Raw genomic sequence first — 12375 nt, forward strand, 5'->3', positions numbered from 1 at the left:
CCCCACTAGCCCCAACCAGGGCTGGGGATTGAACCTACAACCCAGGTACATGCCCTTGACCAGGAACCAAACCCTGAACTCTGGTGTGCGGGCCGGGGCTCTATCCCCTGAGCAACACCAACAGGCTTAATTTACATTTATTGCCTAGTTGGCCAATCACACACAAGCAGCAATGTGTCCTGGGCCATTTTATTCAATAGGCTTTTCAAACACCTATGAAAATGTTGGAGACTGAAACAATTTTATTGGCCCCAAATTACCAAAAAAGTACACTGCAAATTTGAACTTTACAAATGTTCAAAGAAAGGGCCCCATAACATGTCAACTTCATTCTTGTAATTTATCTATTGGTAAACATTTCATTATAACCACGTGTAAGTTAGAAATCACTTAGTAAGAATTTCCTCATAGCATGATTTCTGGGAAGTCACAGCAATTATAAATTAACTAAGTTCCCTGTCACCAAATAAGTTCATATGAAAACTGTTTTTTTTTTCAAGTAGGTCAGATTTTTAAGAGTATTTAGATAATGTGGGAGTATTTTACTCTATTTGTTAGGATCTGGGATGAGCTTCCAGAACCCAGAGTGCCTAGGATATAAGAAGTTCTTAAAATAGCCTGCCGTGTATGCGTATACTCATATCTTGTCACGAATGTGCCCCTTAAGCCTACGCAGATTTACATCCCACAGATGTCCCTGCACAGGGATGAGGGCTCAAGTTCCCACTCAACACTCCACGTAGGTGATGACAGGACCAAAGCATACAGATGCAGTCAATGTGTACGGCACACACATACGTTATTGGCAGTAGGTGTCACTATATACATTACAGGAACCATTCATAATCAGCTGGCTTGCATTAGCACTGATCTTGAAACCCCATGTTTTCACTGTGGTGATTCTGCACCATCTAGAAACAATGTCTGACCTTCTCTGTTCAGTTCTGTTCTTATATAATGGGCATTTACTAAGCAACTACTATGAGCTAGAAATGGCGCCAAGGACAGGTGACCTTCCTTGCCTGTCATTCCTTCCCCTCCCGTTACCTGCCAGGATCTCCTAATTCTGCTAAATTCTGCTAAGTGTCATCTGACCTCTACAGCAGCCTACTCACCTTCCTACCTCCATATCATGTCCCTGTTTATCCTAATTGTTGCTCCCTCTGATTAAGCCTTTTCATCTCCGGTGGCCTCCCTGTAGCTGCTTCATCAGGTCCAGATGCTCATCCTGATATGTAAAGCCATACTCTCCCAACCTGATCTTTTACCATCGTCCAAAGAAGTCCTGTTTCTGTGGATAGCGTCCTGTCACCAGTGAGAAAGGCAGATTATGGGGTCAGGCCGCACTTCAGATCCAAGCTCCCTGACATCACAAGGTGTGTGACCTTCAGAAAATGACTTAAACCTTCCTAAGCCTGGTTCCTCATCCGCATAATGGTGTGGATGATAATATTATGTGAAATTGTCACTATTCAGCTGTTTTGTTTTTTTAATTCTCACCTGAGGATATTCTTATTGATTTTAGAAAGGGAGAGGGAGATGGGGGAGAGAGAGAGAGAAAGAGGGAAACATCAATGTGAGAGAGAACATCAATTGGTTGCCTTCCATATGTGTTCTGACTGGGGCTGGAACCGGAAACCTACAGAAAGGGCAGTTTCATATGGTTAAACCTACAGAAAGGGCAATTTCATGTGGTTAATACGGCAAACTCATCAGTCAGCAGAGCCAAATATCAACAGTACCACGATTGAAATTTCTTTTGGGAGCCAAATTTTTTAAACTTAAATTCCTTCTAACGCCACTTCTTCAAATTAGATTCGCCTGGGCCGTGGTATTTTGTGGAAGAGCCATATTCAAGGGGCCAAAGAGCCACATGTGGTTAACCACGGGGTTAACCTAATCATTCCCACCTCTTAGGATTAGGGAGACGTATAGGGAGGTTGGGGACCAGGTAAAGGAACTGGCGAAGAGATTTCTGAGGAAGAGCTTTTCCATTTTCAAGTCCCCACCGCTCCCTTCGTGCTCTCAAGCCCAGGCTTCATAAGAGGGTTCCAGAAGGCTCTGAAATGGATGTGCTCAGGAGGCACGTGCCAACACACTCTCAAGAAATCTGTGCTCCTGGAGGAGGGTTGTTGTTTATACTCCTCTGAGTGGGGGTTCTCTGAGAACACCCAGGTTGGTCATTTGTAGGAGGACTGGTGGACTCAGCACGTAGCTGTGCTCACTGCCATGATTTATTACCGTGAGAGGATGCAAAGCAAGACCAGCTCGGGGAGCAGCATGGGGTGCAGTCCAGGGAACCAGGCTCCTGCCCCCAGCGTCCCCTCCCAGGGGCCGCCCAGGGCGCTCTGAACTCCTCCAGCCACGTGTGAAATGTTGCCTGCCAGGGAGACCCAGTGCCCAGGGTTTTCAATGGGGTCTCGCCCCATGAGTACCCTCTGCCTTTCACAAATCCAATTCCCTGACTGCCCCCCTCTCCCCCAGGGGTGGGGAAGCAGGTGGTCAGCATCATCCATGCTATTTGTACAAACAGTTTAGACACAGGGAGCCACTGATCATTCTGGAGAGGTGGGGACCCTCCTGAGACCCAAGTTCCCAGATGCCAGCCAAGGGCCAACCTGGGAAGCAGGCCTTCCTGGGGACCGCAGGCTCAGGCTTGCTGTGTTAACTCTTTCCTGCTCCTCATTCTGAAAGGTTTGACGTGCACCGCCTGCTACAGTCATTCCTAAGGTGCCTGTGGCTGCCTTCTCCTGCCTTTAGCTCCCTGTGTTTACTGTCATTAACCAGGGTAGGTTGGATTGTCTCAGCTTCACTGGGGCAGAGGGATCATGCGTAAAGCAAAGCGCTACATGCCAGCCCTGAGAGAAGGGCGGGCATGAAGATGGCAGGAGAGAAGCAGAGTCTTCCGGGGAGGGGCCCTCCTCAGTGCTTGGCACCTCCCTAGTGACCGCTCCACCTGGGAACCCCGGCTCTTCCCAGCCGCAGTGCTCATGCTGACTTAATCAGACGACCAAAAAAAAGTAGAATGAAAGCTCTTTTTCCTCTTTTCAGCCTGAAAGTTCTCCATTTAATCTGCTCTCTGGATTGCCCAGGCTTTGCTATTCCCGCTGGCTCCCTGCTCAGTCGGTCACGTGGATCCCACGGAGCTGCTCTGGTTTTTCCTTCTTCTCGAGTTTGACCTCAGGGCCTAGAAAGTGCTACTCAGGATAAAGGACATGTATAAACTTTTGAAATTTTTCCTGATTGCGTATTTCCACAGGAGACTTTCTGCTTAAACCACATCAACACAATGACATTATTTTCTTCCTGCAAGAATGAGAATGCCAAATCAGAGAAATGATAGTTGATTGTAAGAAATGATACCAATGCTGAAACTGAATGGGCAAACCAGAAAAAAAAAAAAAAAAAAAAGAAAGAAAGAAAGAAAGGAAGAAAGAAAGAAAGAAAAGAAAAGAAAAGAAAAAAAAGAAAAAGAAAAACTAGACAGACGGGCCCAAGAAACAGGTAATAATGAAAGTTCTAGCCCTAATCGGTTTTGCTCAGTGGATAGAGCATCGTCCTGTGGACTGAAAGGTCCCGGGTTTGGTTCCGGTGAAGGATGTGTACCTTGGTTGCGGGCACATCCCCAGTAGGGGTGTGCAGGAGGCAGCTGATGTTTCTCTCTCATCGATGTTTCTAACTCTCTATCCCTCTCCCTTCCTCTCTGTAAAAAAATCAAAACAATATATTTAAAAAGAAAGTTCTATTAGTCAGCAGGTCACTGAACTGGATGGATAAGAAAGGCTTTGAAGATGCAGAGTGTGATGAGGTCAGGGCAGGTGGGAGCTCAGAAATACCGAGCAGACAAAACAGGACATTTTCTTTCTTTTCTTTTTTTTTTTTAAATATATTTTATTGATTTTTTTTTTTTTTTTTACTGAGAGGAAGAGAGGGATAGAGAGTTAGGAACATCAATGAGAGAGAATCATCGATCAGCTGCCTCTTGCACACCCCCTACTGGGGATGTGCCCACAACTAAGGTACATGCCCTTGACTGGAATCAAACCCGGGACCTTTCAGTCCTCAGGCCAACGCTCTATCCACTGAACCAGACCAGTTTCGGCCAAAACAGGACATTTTCTAAGAATTAATCTAGCCATCCAGAAAACAATAAGGGAGCGGGTGGTCAAAGATTTAAGACAGCACCAGCAATAAAAGATAGATAAATTTGGCTTCATTAAAATTAAGAGCTTATGTTCATTGAAAGACAGCAGTAAGAGAGCACAAGCAAGCCAAGACTAGGGGAAAATATTCACAAATATTTTCAAGAAAGGACGTATACAGAACATTAAAAGAAATCCTGTGAATCAAGAAGAAAAAGGTCCAACCCTAAATTCTCAAGCAGAGAGTTTATTACACTGATCTTCTTTGCTTCCAGATAGCATGGCCATTTTAAGTTAGAAAATGCAATAAAATAATGACTACTATAGAAAGGCACTCTGCTCTGTTAATATTTTACTTGTTGCAATATTTAAATACCCACTTGGTATTCACAAAGATTCTCAGTGGGAATTGGTGCCTGCTGCTATAATTGTACATTGCCCATACTTCTATCTCTTGTGCTCTCTGGAGCCTAGAAGGACCCCGAGGTTTATTAAAAGAAACATGATTTACTTGCATAAAACTGATCAGTTTTGAGGGATTGTTAATGTTGTTGAAGTGGTTTTTGTGGGTGCAGAACAAATGGTAAATTTGAATTGGCCCCTCTTATAAGACAATGGAAATTAAATCTACTTAAGTTATGAAGTCATGTTCATGGCCTGATTTATGAACCATCAATATGTGTCTATCATTACACATTATGATACTTGAAGAAAAAGGAAAACAAAAAGATTGAACATCCACTGCACTAACCAAATTTCCAACAAGGGTATAAAAAGGTAATCAAAGTCATTAGTCAGGAAAATGCAAACGAAAACCCATAATAGCACCTGAAACCAATATATTCTATGCCAACTATCCTACCTAATAAAAGAGTAATATGCAAATTAACCATCACTCCTCTATATCCACCAGCCATGCCCACCAGCCAATCAGAGTGAGTATGCAAATAAACCCAACCAAGATGGCTACAGCCACAGAGAGCAGGAAGGGAGGCTTGGGTTTCCCAGGCAACGGAGGAAGCCAAGTTTTCTGCTTGCCCTTGCCGGCCTAGGCCTCCACTCAAGGCTACAAAGTTTCAATTATAGAAGGTAAACAAATCCAAACAGAAATGGAGGCTGGCCACAAAGTGAGAGGGAGGCTTGGCTCCTCTCCAGGCTACAAAGTTTCAGTTGTAGAAGGTAAATAAATTCCAGATACCAGTGCCTCTGCTAGGGTCACCAGGGGACATGGCTGGCCTGCAAACTACCACAGGCCCCTCGCTCAGGCCTCCCCACACCCCAAGGGAACCCCCATCCTGATCTGGGACACCCTTCAGGGCAAACCAGCTGGCCTCCACCATCAGGCCTCTATCCTATCTAATAAATGAGTAATATGCAGATTGACCATTACTCCAACACACAATAGCTGTCCCCACGTGGTCAAAGATCCTGTCCCCATGTGGACACAAGATACACACCACAAGATGGCCAGCAGGGAGGGCAGTTGGGAGGCACCAGGCCTTCAAGGGAGGGCAATTGGAGGCAATCAGCCCTGCAGGAGAAGGCAATTAGGAGTGACCAAGCTAGCAGAGGAGGGAAGTTGGGGATAAACAGGCTGGCAGGGGAGCAGTTAGACATCAATCAGGTTGGCATGGGAGTGGTTAGGGAGTGATCAGGCTGGCAGGCAGAAGCGGTTAGGGGTGATCAGGAAGGCAGGCAAGTGAGCAGTTGGGAGCCAGCAGTCCTGGATTGTGAGAGGGATGTCCAACTGCCAGTCTGACATCCCTTGAGGGGTCCCAGATTGGAGAGGGTGAAGGCTGGGCTGGTTGACACACACACATCCCCCTCCCCCCCCACCCCCCCGCCTCATGCATGAATTTTGTGCAGCGGGCCGAGAGAGAGAGAGAGAGAGAGAGAGAGAGAGAGAGAGAGAGAGAGAACAAGATTTCACTGCACACTCACCAGAATGGCTGAAGTTAAAACGATTGACAATATGCCTTAGCCGATTTGGTTCAGTGGACAGAGCATTGGTCCATGGACTGAAGGGTCCCTGGTTCAATTCCAGTCCAGGGCACATACCTTGGGTGCAGGCTTGATCCCTGGCCCTGGTCAGAGTGCATGCGGAGGCAACCAATTGATGTGTCTTTCTCACATAGATGTTTCTCTCTGTGTGTTTCTCCCTCTCCACTATATCTAAAAATCAATGGGAAGATATCCTCGGGTGAGGATTAACAAAATAAAAAAGACTGACCATGTTATATATTGGAAAATATGTGAAATAATTAGAACTTTCATTCACTGCTGGTCGGAGTGCAAATTGGTGCAATTGTTTTGGAAAACATAGGATACACCTATGCCTATCCTAACCTAGAACTCGCACTCCTAAGTACATCTCCAAAGAAGTGAGTGCATTCAAGAAACTCAATTGTTGCGTTATTCCTAATAATTCCAAATGTTGTCCTGGAAACAGCCCAAATATCAATCACCTGGGGGACAGGTAACCAACTGTGCTCCATCCATGCGATAAAATGCTACCTAACAATAGAAAGGATATCATGGCTGCCCTCCACCACCAGGATGAAGCTCACGGACATCACGCTGAGTGAAAGGAGCTGACACAAGTGGAGGGAGTCTGACTTCATTTACACAAAGTTCAAGAACAGGCAAACTGGGTGACAGAGGCCGTAATCCAGGTCATTTCCAGGAATGGGAGGGGAAGGAGGGATTGACTGGGATGAACCAACTGGGAGCGTCCGGGGATAGAAAGTTCTACATCTTGATCCAGAGATACATCCACGGTGTGCATATAGGGAAAAGTCACCCTGCGGCTGTCCACTTAAGGTTTGTACAACCAAAGTGAGAGCAATGGCAGCTGGCAACTGACAACTGGAGGGCAACCGCCGAAGATATTGGCTCCAGCAAAGACTCCTGATACTCCTTCCCCAGGTCAGGAACTGAGACTCAATTACACGCATGGCAACCCTGGGCCCACAGGTGCAGGAAGATATCTGACTCACCTGGGAAAAACAATTTGTACTTGAAAGCCGGCAGTTTATCTTAGCCAATAAGGAAAAGATTAATTCATTAGTTTACTCAACACAGAACAAATGGCTACAGCTTATCTAGCAGTTAAACACACACAGTGTGTGTGTGTGTGTGTGTGTGTGTGTGTGTGTGTGTGTCCATATTTTCATGTTAAGAGACTATCTTTTCAAACAAAGGAGATTTTTTTTTTCAAGGTGGTGAATTAGGGCTGACTCAAGAGCCTTGGAAAGGAAAATATTCAGAAAGTGGGTAAAACCTGTCTGTTCTAAAGATGTGAACTTTGGCCCTATTTGCATAGGCGTAGTTTCTCTTTTACTGAATTAATTGCTCTAGGTGCTCAGGGCAGATTTAGATGGTAACGTACTAATTGCTAATATTGCCCCAATCTATTTCTTTACTCTAGAAGGTAAATGAAAAACCCAAGGTAAGTCTATGTTTGTGCATATACTGAACTTCATTACTTTAAAACTCATTGTTAAAAACACACACTCACACACACACACACCTTGTTCATTCATTTAGTGGATATTTATAAAATCCCTGTAATGTGCTAAATATATATATATATATATATATATATATATATATATAGAGAGAGAGAGAGAGAGAGAGAGAGAGAGAGAGAGTATAATTCATTACCATCCTCCAAGGAGGATCCAAGCATATAAAACTTTAATGAAAAGAAAAAAAATTGCCTTAAGCATTTGTTAATTTTTATTTTTTCTTGTTATTGTTGTTGTTGTTTTTTAAAACGTACATTCTATTCAGAGTTTTACTAGGGAAAGAACTTCTTGGAGTACAAGGATTCTAAGCATAGATTAAAAAATCTATACCATTTGGGGCTTTGCTAGGACATACTGGTTTACCAAAATTATAAACTCTGGTAGGTAGCATAGATGAGTGATTTTAAATTTTAAAATGTGTACCTGGAAGCCCTTATTCACAAGTTTGGATTGGCAGAATTCAGAAACCTGTGTGCTTGGCACCAAGGCAAAATACTACCAGTGGGTCTACCCATATCCATCTCCCATGACCTTCACAGACAGGCAACAAAATGATCTGTAACAAAATAGTGCAATAATTATTATTTCCCTCTAAATAAAATAACACATTTTGAGGATTCTAAGAGACTTTTGAAATGGCATGCTAGAATTCCCCCTTTACACTGCTCCTAAGAAACAAGACCAGGGACCCTGTAATGGTCTTTATTGGTAAGGACTCTTCACATCAGACTCCTGTGGCATATGGCAGTTGTGCATCAACGAGCAGAATTTGCTCCCACGTTGACTTCAATCCACTTCATAATGAGCGGTGCCTTCATAACCTCTGTAAAGTGGGACGAGGTGCCTGGGGAGGCGGGGAGCTGCCTCTCCCCGGAAGCTTGATCGCCCGGGAAAGATTTCTGCAGAAAGTGCTCCTGCAGATCCCGGGAGAGTTCACTACTTAATCCGTAAGGTCCAAGTTCCTTCCAACTTTAAGATCCTATGAGTCCGGTTCCACTTTTCTGTCACCTAAACGGGTCTTGGGCAAATAGTCCCTGAACTGAGGCAGTTCCATTCACACTGGGTCCTAATTTCTTTTGCTGCAATCGCATGGTTGGCTGTGATGTGCCACATAACTACCTACCTATACAGGGGGAATAGAAAGGATAGCAGGCAGAGTTGGTCTAAGACATAAAGCAAGATCCTTTCATTCCCGGCACTACTTTATGGGCCCAGCACAGAGAATGAAGGGAAAGAACTAATTCTCCGTGTGGTCCTGAGCGAGGCTAGCAATAACAACTTCCATCTGCAATCTGCTTTCTCTTTTACAAAACACTTACTCTCACATCTTCTCATTTGTTTCTCAAAACAGCCCTGTAAAAGAGGGACAGGTATGTCTGTCCCCATTTGACAGATGGGAAAACTAAGGGTCAGGAGAACTAACGGATCTTGACTTAATTTCAAGGCTCTTTCTACTCCTCCATGTCGCTTTACTCAGGGGGTGGAGGTGCAGCCCAGAACTCACACCTCTACTTCCTCTTCTATAAAAGTAAAGGGTTGAATTAGTTAGGCACTGACATTTCTTCCAGATCTAAATAAATGCCTGATTTCTCCAGGCAGAGTTGTTCTACAAAACAGAAAGTGAACCTACTGGGAACTTGATGGGAGAGGGGCTAAGAAGAGGACAAATAGCTGAACTTCCTTTAGGAGTTAGTCATTTCCTTCCTGACAGCCTTCTTGTTGTGGCTTTTCATTTTATCCTTGTCACCCATGCATGCAAATAAATGCATCATCACTTGTGAGTCAAGCTGGAGGTATGTGCAAACAACACCTGCTTCAGGCTGTGCTCCTGGAATGTGAATAAAAGCTCTAATAGAGTGTGAGGGTCACCTAAGTTCACACCAAGCCCGCGAGTTGCCTAAGTTCTCTTTCCTCACTCAGCTCCAGCTCTTTGGGATACTCTGGGGGCCCTGAGATGTTTGGGATCAAGTCTTTGTAAAATAATTTTCAGGGACTCTTTTCCAGATGTAGGTAAATGGACAGCCTGATAGTTTCATCAGGAAGCAGGATTCTGGAGAGCTCCCCCGTACTGAATGGTGGGCTTACCCTTTCAAGATGTGGATGTCAGGCTTCTTTCCCTAAAGACTCTTCTCATGCTCTCCTCTCCCCTTTGGCTGTTTGCATTAGGTTACTCACTGTTTCGATGCATAAATGTCCTTGAATGCTGGTATGGAAGCCCAATGCCCAATGGAATGGTATTTGGAGGTGAGGCCTTGGGGAGGCGATTATGTCATAAAGAAAGAATCCTCATGAATGGGATTAATTCTGGTCTCTCCCTCCAGAGAGACCCTTGACCCCTCCCACCTGTGAGCTTATAGCAAAATGCACCGTCTATGAGCCAGAAAGCGCTCAGTTATTGGAAGTTACAAAAGAAACCATGACTGAATAGAAACTATATCACATTTATGGATTGGAAAATACAATATCATAGAGAAGAGCCAAGATAATTTTGAAGAACAATTGGAGGACTTGCCTTACCAGATGCCCAGTCTTGTCATAAATCTGTTGGAACTAAGAGAATGGGATAGTAACAACAATAAGAAGCTGAAACTAATGGAGCAGCGAGATCAGCCCAACAGCTGTCCCCCTGGGGATATGAAAACTTGGTGTATGAGAGAGGAGCCATTAGAAATCAATGGGAGGAAGGTGGGCTGGTTAACGTACAGGAACATTAGGTGCAGGGACACTTACTATCCATTTAGGGGGGAAAAAGAAATTAATGCCATGTTGCACATCAAGCATACAACAAAATTCCATAGATTAAAAATCTAATTATAAAAGGCAACAAGTAAAAATTCTTAGAAAAAAAAATATAGGAAAATAACTTTCTAACCTCAAAGTAAGAAATGACATTTTAGACAAGACACAAAAAACCATAAACCATACAGGAGATGATTTATACATTTTGACTTTCTATACCAAGAGAAGAAGAAAATGTAAACAAGACCACAGACTAGAAGATATATACATCAAAGAGTATAGACTGTAACCGAAGAAGTATAAGAATTCTGCCTGGGCAGTATGCTCAGTGGTTGAGCATCAGTCCATGTACCAAGAAGTCACCAGTCCGATTCCTAGTCAGGGTACATGCCTACGTTGCAGACTTGATCGCCAGTAAGAGGAAGTTCAAGGGGCGGCCGATCAATGATTCTCTTTCATCATTGATATTTCTATCCCTCCCTCTCTTTCCCTTACCCTCTGAAATCAATAAAAATCTATTTAAAAATAAAATAAGCCGAAACCAGTTTGGCTCAGTGGATAGAGTGTCGGCCTGCGGACTGACAGGTCCTAGGTTTGATTCCGGTCAAGGGCATGTACCTTGGTTGCGGGCACATCCCCAGTAGGGGGTGTGCAAGAGGCAGCTGATCAATGATTCTCTCTCATCGATGTTTCTAACTCTCTATCCCTTTCTCTTCCTCTTTGTAAAAAGTCAATAAAATATTTTTTTAAATAAAATTGACTGTGTTTACTCCCTGGCAATGAGCAAGGAGACACCTGATTGGTGGCATTGTTCTTACCAGTCAGAGACAAAGCATATGTACAGTCCTTAGTTCTTCCTAACTTGATAACTGCTTGGTGAACAGAGCTATTTCATGCCTGAGGCACATGGAAAACAAACCAATAAATAATAATAATAAATTGATTGTGATGATGGTTACACAATTCTAAGAACATACCAAAAGCCTTTGACTTGTACACTTGAAGTAGGTGAATTGTATTGTATGTAAATTGTATCTCAACAAAGCTGTTTTTAAATATTTTTATTTAAGTGGATAATTTTTTTAAAATAGATTTTATTGATTTTTTACAGAGAGGAAGGGAGAGAGATAGAGAGCTAGAAACGTCGATGAGAGAGAAATATCGACCAGCCGCCTCTTGCACAACCCCCACCGGGGATGCACCCGCAACCAAGGTACATGCCCTTGACTGGAATCGAACCCAGGACCTTTCAATTCACAGGCTGATGCTCTACCACTGAGCCAAACCGGTTTCGGCTATTTAAGTGGATAATTTATAGAAGAGAAAAATCCAAAATCCAATAAGCATGCAGAAAGATGTTCACCTACAATAACAGTGAGTCAAAACTGTGAGGCAGAATTCCATACTCATCCTACATGCCGAGATCTCAGTGTCCAACAGTACCAAGTCGAGCCAAGAAGGTAAAGAAATAGGAGCATCAAAGATGCTGATGGAGCGAAGTTGATGTCACCTCCTCAGAAAACTCTGTGCGTGTCCAAAAAGGGTGAAGTCGCTCACCGTCGCTGAGTCAAGAATTCCACTTCTAGGCAAAGACCCTGGAGGAACCCTCACACATGTGCTCAATAAGACACAGGATAAAGATGTATGCGGCCCATGTCTGTTATGCTGGAGACGTGGAAGCAACCTCGAGGTACATCATCAGGTGACTGGCTAAACGGCGGTATCCGAACACATGGAAATACTATACTGCAGTTCAAATGATAAATCTTCAAAATATGATTTTGAGTCAAAACCACAAGTTGCAAACTAAATACATGCAAATATCATGTCATTTAGATAAAGCTTGAAAGCATGCACAACGGAATTAGGAGTTGTTGACTGAATCACACATATGTACAAATGAAATGAAAAGGGGCACAGGGATGCGAGAGCATGGCAGCGTCACTGTGTGTGAGGAGGGCGGGAAA

General features: G+C 43.8%; 1 pseudogene; it reads left to right on the top strand.

Moving 5' to 3' along the window:
- The first annotated feature begins 11176 nt into the window (after positions 1–11176).
- LOC118721046 lies at positions 11177–11318 on the top strand (annotated as a pseudogene).
- Positions 11319–12375: the final 1057 nt, after the last annotated feature.

This window comes from Pipistrellus kuhlii, unplaced genomic scaffold (genome assembly GCF_014108245.1).
Source record: "Pipistrellus kuhlii isolate mPipKuh1 unplaced genomic scaffold, mPipKuh1.p scaffold_m20_p_17, whole genome shotgun sequence".
NCBI lineage: Eukaryota > Metazoa > Chordata > Mammalia > Chiroptera > Vespertilionidae > Pipistrellus > Pipistrellus kuhlii.